Source organism: Elephantulus edwardii, unplaced genomic scaffold (assembly GCF_000299155.1).
Source record: "Elephantulus edwardii isolate Elephantulus edwardi_28Jun2011 unplaced genomic scaffold, EleEdw1.0 scaffold00244, whole genome shotgun sequence".
In the NCBI taxonomy this organism is placed as follows: domain Eukaryota; kingdom Metazoa; phylum Chordata; class Mammalia; order Macroscelidea; family Macroscelididae; genus Elephantulus; species Elephantulus edwardii.
The window spans coordinates 3,695,922-3,704,161 of NW_006399994.1; the positions used below are offsets into that span (position 1 = coordinate 3,695,922).

Consider the following 8,240-nt stretch of genomic DNA (forward strand, 5'->3'; position numbering starts at 1 on the left):
ATGCGATTGGCACAGGATAGAGCAGGGTTTAGGGCTGTTGTACATAGGGTCGCTATGAGTCGCAAAAGACTCGATGGCACATAACAACAACAACATCCCTTTTCTATGTCCTCTTCTGAATTCACCTTTTTTTCCTATTGATGTATAGATCCAGCCATTTTAAAATAATCTTTAGCAAGATTTTACTTGCATGTTATATTGTTTGCTAATTTCCACATTCTGTGGAATTTTCTATTCTTAGAATGGGCACTAATATGAATCTCTTCCAGTCAGTTGAGGAAGATTTGGTGTTACATTTTAGGCTGACAACAAAGAGGTTAATAGTTCAAATCCACCAGTCACTCCAGGAAGAAAGATAGGCAGACTCCTCCAAAGGCATCTGGTCTCACAAGGATAATTGCCATAAGTTTGAATCTACTGTAGGGGGTTCACTGTACTAGCTGTCTTCGAAGTATTTTGGCAGGAAAAAGTGAACACATTCAGCATACACTGATGGAATTATAATCTTCCATTTTGCAAAAACTAAGACCTGTGAAGGTTCTTTTATTGTTGTATTGTGTTATCGAGTCACCTGCGACTCATAGCAACCCTATGTACAACAGCCCTACACTCTCCTCTATCCTGTACTAATCTCACAGTCTCTGACACACCTACCCCCATTACCCTAGTCACTGAATCAACCCATCCCATCAAGGACCTTCCTCTCCTGAGCTGTCCTTCCACCCTCCCAAGCATGATGTCTCCAAGGTCTGGTTCCTCCTTGCAACATGTTCAAAGTATGTCAGACAGAGCTTCAGAATCCTTGCCTCCATGGAGTAACCTGGTTTCACCCTCTCTAGGATGAACCTGTTTGTTCTCTTAGTAGTCCATCGTATATTCAATACTCTTCTCCAGAACCACACTTATAGGAACTTCAAACATCCTCAACTGGGAAAATAAAGATTTTGAAACTCTAGCATAAAATTTTTCCCAAGTTTCCAGTACATTACTGTAGACATTATTGTGATCTTAATGGGGAAACATAAAGAAGACTCAAATGATCTAGGCTTCTCCTTGCCTCTTCTATTTTTCCATTTTCCTCAGCTGGACAACCCAACAGCTTTTCTATTCCGTACTTACAAAGTATAAGATTCACCTCAGTCAGTGATCTCTAATTATTGTAATTGGACCAGTAGTATCAACATTCCCTGAGAACTTGTTAGCAATGCAAATTCTTGCAAGCCAGGTCCACTGAATCAGAAGCTGTGGGAGGGGAGTGTGTGTTTTGACAAGCCTTACAGGTGATTCTGATGGGATCACATTTCTCACATTTGAGAATCCCTGGTCAAAGTTACCGTGTGATTTTCACATTTTATGATTCTATCTCTGACTGTCTGGTTTCGGCTTCAAATTGATGTGGTTTCACTATATTTAAATTCTTCTTCCCTGATTCAGAAGATGGGATACCTAATGTTGGCTCTCTGGGATGATTATATCTTTAGTCATTATTAGAGCATTACACAATTAGAAGTCAGAAAGTTATGAATCTAAATATAACACTGTTACTGTAAGTGGCATCGTAAGCAAAAGCCTAAGCTTAGATTCCACATTTGAGTCTTAATATAATCTGAGCTCTTAATCCGATGTCATGTACCACAAGGAGCTCGACAAATCCTTATTGTTGTGAGAAGCAAATGATTCTGAACTGTGATTAGTGGCCTGGAGGAGTTGCTCTGCAGATGTTCCCATCATCCCAATTGTGCCAAAATCCTGATCTGTCTGCCTCCTCTGAGTCAAGAGGAGACAATCCTAAGGAGAACGTTGAATTCACTTAAAAATTCCACATACTTATTGCTATAGTAGGAAGTTCTGGTGGTCTAATGAATAGGGAGTTGCGCTGCCAACCCAAAGGCAGGCTGTTTGAGTCCACCAGCTACTAAAAGGGGGAAAGGTGGAAAACCTCCTCTTGTGCTATTTACAGCCTCTGAAAGCCTGCTTGAGGGTCAGCTATGAGTTCATTGCAATTCAATGTAACAACAATATATTCTCATTGTAAGGATCTCTGGTTGCCTTGTAGGTAAGGAGTTGCATTGCTATCCCAAAGATAGATCATTCAAATCCCCTAGCTGCTTCTCAAGCGGAAGATGGACAATCTCTTTCGATGTAATTTACAGCCTCTGAAAACCTCCTGCTGGAAGGTCAGTTATGAGCTGATTCTGAGGTTGCCATTGTGATCTGAATTATGGAGTTGGCTAAGAACCCATAACTATTAAAAGAACAAATAACTTTGTCTTGGAAGAAGAGCAGCTAAGATGCTCCTTAGAGACAATAAAAAAGCGAAACTCAAATTCAGTGACATTGAGTTGGAATCAAGGCATAGCAGACCCTCCAGAGGATTTTCAGAGACTGTGAATCACTGTCAGATCTGACTACCTGCCTTTGGGTTGACACTGCATCTCCTTAACCACTAAACCACACCTTCGGCCTGTTGTCAGAGGGGCCAGTCTTTAGGAAAGACAACATGCTGAGAAAGATGGTGGATCAGTGAAGCAGAGGAAGAGCCTCAATGAGACAGATTGACACAGGGACTGTCACAATGGACTAGAGCGTGTCAGAGATCATGATGGCAGCACAAGATAGGGCATGGCTCAGATCTATTGTCAGTCATAAATTACTAAGTGGCATGTAACAACAACAATAGCATTGCTGTGGTATTACTTGGCATGTGAGCACAACTAATTCAGAGTCAGAAGCATCCAATTATTTGAAGGTCACTTAATGATCACCAAATGCAATTGTACCTGTTGCCTTGCTCTCTTCAAGTAACCACCTGTTCATCAGAAATAACAGAGGAAGGTCTCTGAGTCCCTGAATTAAGAATGATACAAATGTATTGAGGTCTCCTATAAAAGTAGACTAGTAACATCATAGTAATAATTACTAACAATTACTATTACAATGCAGCTGGAATAGAGATACCACAAGTGGATGACTTTACAACAGAAATGTATTTTCTTAATGTTTAGGATGCTAGAAGTCCAAATTAAAAGTGCCAGCAGTTGAAAGAAGGCCTATCTCTGTTGGTTGTGACAGTTGTTTCCTTATCTATAATGACAAGTATTCCCTGGAAATCTCCATATGCCTGATCTTACCAAGTGTCAAAGAGCTTCCTAGCATAGGAGGTCATGTCCAAAAGAACACATTCATTCACTCGTCATTATGTCTTAACAATTCTGAGGTCCCCTCTCCCAGCTTGACTTGTTCCTCTCCGTCTCTCAGTCATTGCCACTGATTGAGAACCAGCATGTAGCTGATCCACCCCTGGGTTTCCAAGGCTGTAGGTTGCACAGAAGATTGTTCCTCATTCTCCTTCAGAGCTGTTGGTGGACTCAAACTGCCAGAGAGATGCGATCTTCGGGGTAGCTTAAAAACTCCCTACAGATTGTTGTTGTTGTTGTTATCATCGAGTCAACTACTGCTCATAGCAAACTTATGAACACCACTCTGAACTCTGCCTTCTCTTGCACCTTCCTCATCCTCTCTGTCATTCTCTAACCCATTCTTATAGTCACTGTGCTAATCTTTCTTGTTGAAACTATTTCTTTCTTTAACTCTCCTCTTCAGTCAGAATGATGTCTTTTTTCCAAGGACTGGCTGGTCCCTTCTGACAACATGCTCAAAGTACATTTGTGCCTCTAAGGAGTGCACTGGTTGCACCTCCTGACCAAGACACATATGTTTGTTCTTTTAGTAGTCTGTAGGTTATTTAGTGCTGTTTGCCAACATTGCATTTCAAAGCTACAGATTTTTCTTCATTCATCCTTAGTCATTGTCCAAACATCAGGTGCACAGATTGGAAGCAATCTAAAATACCAAGGCTTGGATTTGGTGCATCTTAATCTTTAAACTGATATCCTTGCTCTTTAGAACTTTGGAGAGGTCCTCTACAGCATATTTCTCTAATGTAAGATATATTTAGCAAGTTCATGTTGCTTCTGGAGTTTGTAGTGAGTTTGGACCTTTCATCTGGTGGCCCAGAGAGGGAGAGATCTTCTTCAACAGACTTCTCACTGCAGTTTGCAAACAGTTGAACTCCAGGCATTGAGCCTCTGAGCACCACCATCAGACTCATCAGGTAGAGATCAAAGGAATGAGTAAAGCTTGTCTTGGTCAAGAATGGGAAATATCAGCTGTAATCTGGAAAGCTTTGAAGAAAGTGAACATGCTGTGAAATCACCAAAGGTCACAGTTGTCCATGGCCATAGGGGCAATCCTCATTGCACTGGTTGGGGCACACCACCATGCCACTGGGACTTGGCAGAACTGCTGCCAAGGCAGAACCACAGCAGCCAGTCATCTGGTGAAGACCGTGCCTCTGGGCACTGGCTACTGACAGCCAATGGCAACAAGATCCATAAGCATATGTATTTCAGTAGCAGCTTCACCTCCATATCCTGGGCATGGCTTCTAATTGCCAACTGATCTTACAAAGTCAGGGCAGCAAGCTCATATCTCCTCAGTGGTGTGGTTGTGGGAGTTACCTCTTTTGGCCAACTTTCAGATCACTTCAGGAGGAAAAAATCTATCTCACAGGTTCGACCTTCTTTGCAGGTAGAATTGTCCAGTATGCCGTTAGGATACTTCATCCGCTCCTGGAGGACCAATGGCCTCTTCTTTGCAGTTGGAATTGTCCAGTATGCCGTTAGGATACTTCATCCGCTCCTGGAAGACCCTAGCCATTCTGCACGGAACAACGGTCTTCCTCTTGTCTCTGTTCATTGCTCAATCATCTCGTTGGTTATACTCCCAGGGCTGACTGAATGGGCTAAAGAGGTGTTGTACCTCCTTGCCAAGAGGAACCGTGAGCTCAGTGCACCTTCTCATTAACACATCCATCCAACAGGAGCTACAAGGAGACTGGCTGTTTCCGGGACCTGTCCCATTACCGCATCCTCATGGGACACTAATCCTAATACTCAGCCAGTTTGTATGCTGCTTGGTGTATTACAACCTAACTCCGCATGCAGGTGATCCGGGTCAAAATATTTATGCCAACCCGACCCCGTCTCATCTCAGAGATTCCATCTTGTCCTATCTACATCTACTGGATTAAACAGCAATGATTTGGACGTTAGCAGTATCTATGTGCCTGGGAGGGCTTGCCTGTCTCCTTCTAATATTCCATCCAGAACAGAAATGCACAGGCGTATCTGCAGTGGTGAACAGCAGCCCCTTGTCCTTGCTGGGGAAACTGACCATCAGTGCAGCCTTCAACACCGTGGATATTTATACCTCGAAGCTTTACCTTACAATTATCGGGAATGTTGGACTCAGGGCTTCTCGTGAGTTCCCCTGAGCTGGTAGAATTATTGCTCCCTTCATCCCCTCACTGAAATATGTGCAGTGGCCTTTACCCCTCATTGTCTTTGGTGTCACTGGCCTAGCCTCAGGCCTTCTGAGTTTATTTTTGCCTGAGACTCTTAATAGTCCCTTATTGGAAATGTGCTCTAACCTTCAAATGTATTCCTATCGGAGGCTGGGAGAGGGAGTTGTCTCTACAGACCTTGGATCGCCCCTAGTCTGGGGGAAAAGGACAGTACTTCAGGGGATGAGAGTGAAGAAGGAGAGACTCAAGTGATCATGTAAAGAGCCCAGATTCTCCTCAGAAACATGGAATCATCATCTATGTTTCTTGCTAAGACAGGTTCTCCCTTGACACTAAAGCGATTGTAGAAAGAGGAGCTTGAATTTCCAGAGATGGTACTCCACGTGGAGTGACTGAAAGTCTTCATAAGAGAGGACCTCACTGCCTTGAAGAGACAGTCAGGAAATTGTCCAAAATGTAAGTTTGGCCCAGGGTCATGTGCTTTGACCCAATACTTCAAACTCACACTCCAGGGAGGCAGACAGACTTCAAGAAGTTTTATCATACTACCTGTCTTCATCATTACCTAAAAACAGATGTCTAAAATTGCTAAACATTTTAATGTTATAAGTTACTACTGTCAGGATTGAACCTTTATGAACTCCTTTTAATAACCACCCCTACAGTGCCTTGTCGCCAGGAATCATTAAAAGCAGGTTGGTATTAAGGTTAGGATTCTGTGTCAAGAGAAAAGCAGTGAGGGGTGTTTTGCGTGGCTGAAGATCCTCCAGCTTTCCCCTCACTGATGAAGTGTGAGTTTTCAGCTTGGTTCCCAGTGGCTTGGCTTGAATATTTAGGCCTTTAGTTCAGCAGATGATTGACTAGTAAAAGCCAAATGCACCAAAGCGATTGTCTTTAGCATCAGAGCCCTGTCAGCACCTTTGGAGGCTCTGATGGTATAATCTCTTTAGTCCCAACTTGCACATACTCCCCCCAAAAAATGTCCCTCGGAGAGTCTAGCACCAGCAACAACCTCAGCACCATGCCCAGTAAATGATCAAGCCTTAGAAAGGTGGAAAAGCTGTTAACAAGCAGCATGTCGATCTTCTCGAAATGAAAATATTAAGGAACAGTTTTAATAAGGAAGAAAAGGAAAACAACACAGAATTTGGGGATGTTTCTTTTTAGGGTGGTATAATCAGAAGGCTTGAATGATATTTAAGAACTTGACCCCTACTTGCTTAATCAGAATTGAACACACAGTAATTTCATAGAAAATGTAGGTTTTTCATTAGAACTAGCAAATTTCAAGCAAATCAATATCACACACAGTTTCCTAAAACCATGTGCTAAAAAATCTGTTTCCATGGAATACTTTGAGTATTATCGCAAACAGTATTAATAGCCTGGAACCAATCTGTTTGGACAGCATTGCTAGTCATTTTCTCAACTAGGAAAATGTCTGGTTTTGGAATTGCCCTTTCTATTAATACCTTGGGGGAGAGGCAGGCGAGAGGGGCAGGAAAGGCATTAGGGATGAAGACAGGGTGTAGGACATCAGTAGGACTGATTCCAGAATCTAGGAGCTATCTCTCCTAGCTGGCTCAAAATACATCCTTGTTCTCCTCCACTTTAACTTTTTGGTTTGTGCTTTATCTGTCTGTACCTTTATATTTGTTAAGATAGTTTTATGTTTTTTTTATGATCACATATTTTCTCTTGTTTATGTATTGTTATTGGACTCTTCATAAACAAGAAACATCTCTCTACTATTTATTTCTCTGTCCTTACCCAGCACAGTACCCTAGAATGTATAAACCAGTTACTTTTGAGTCAATTCAGGCTTGTAGTGACCCTGTGTATTTCAGAGTAGAACTGTGTTTCAAAAGGTTTTTAAGACCTTTCAGAAACAGATTGCCAGGACTGTCTTATTAGCCACTTGCCAGTGGATTCAAACTGTCAACCTTTTAGTTAGTACTTGAGCATTTGACCATTTGTGCCATTCAGGGAATCTACACACTAATGAGTGTTATTGATTTTTGCCCTCCTTTATATCCTCCAGGATCATTCTTATAAATTTCTATCACAGGTAAATCTGACCCAGATCCCTAAATTGTGGAGTTCTGCTTGGGAAATAGAAACCTGTTTTTCTCCATTAAACAAAAATGGCTGAAACAATACATTAGCTTGGAAATTCTAGAAATTTAAGCTGGATTCAGAAGAGGCTGTGGTTCAAGATATCATCCTGAAAAGATAGAGGATCAATGAAAGACAGAATTATCTTCAACATGATTGAAAAAAGTGAAGTTAGAGAGCTCTGGTGGTCTTGTGGCAAGAAGCTGCACTGCAATTACAAAGGCACGTGGTTCGAATCTACCAGCTGCTCCACTGGAGAAGGAGAGGCAATCTACTCCTGTGACAGTCAGATCCAAATGGATGGTACACAACAATAAAATTTAAAAAAAAAAAACTCATCAAAAAAACAAAGCACCAAAACCAAAACAATAAACTGACATACTATCACTGAACGACTGAAATTGTCAAGGAGTTCCTATTACTTGGGTCTGCAGTCAACACCAATGATAGCAATAGTCAGGAAATCAAAAGACATTGCATTGAAAAAAATTTGCTGTCAAAGACCTTTACAAAGTGCTAAAGAGTAATAATGTCCATTTAATAACTATGATACCCTTTATCCAAGCTGTTCATAGGGTCGCTATGAGTCGTCTATGACTCGACAACTCTTAACAACAACAGCAACAAGATGCATCTGAAAATTGGATAATAAATAAGGATGACAGAAGAATCATTGATGCCTTTGACAGGGGGCTGTTAGAGAAGAGTGTTGAATATTCCAGGGACTACCAAAAGAACCATGGACTGCCAGGAAAACAAA

The 8,240-nt window shown here is 41.7% G+C and overlaps 1 pseudogene; it reads left to right on the top strand.

The window, feature by feature from the left end:
* The window catches only part of LOC102847412, a 15,908-nt pseudogene extending 10,350 nt beyond the window's left edge, over positions 1-5,558 (top strand).
* Positions 5,559-8,240: the final 2,682 nt, after the last annotated feature.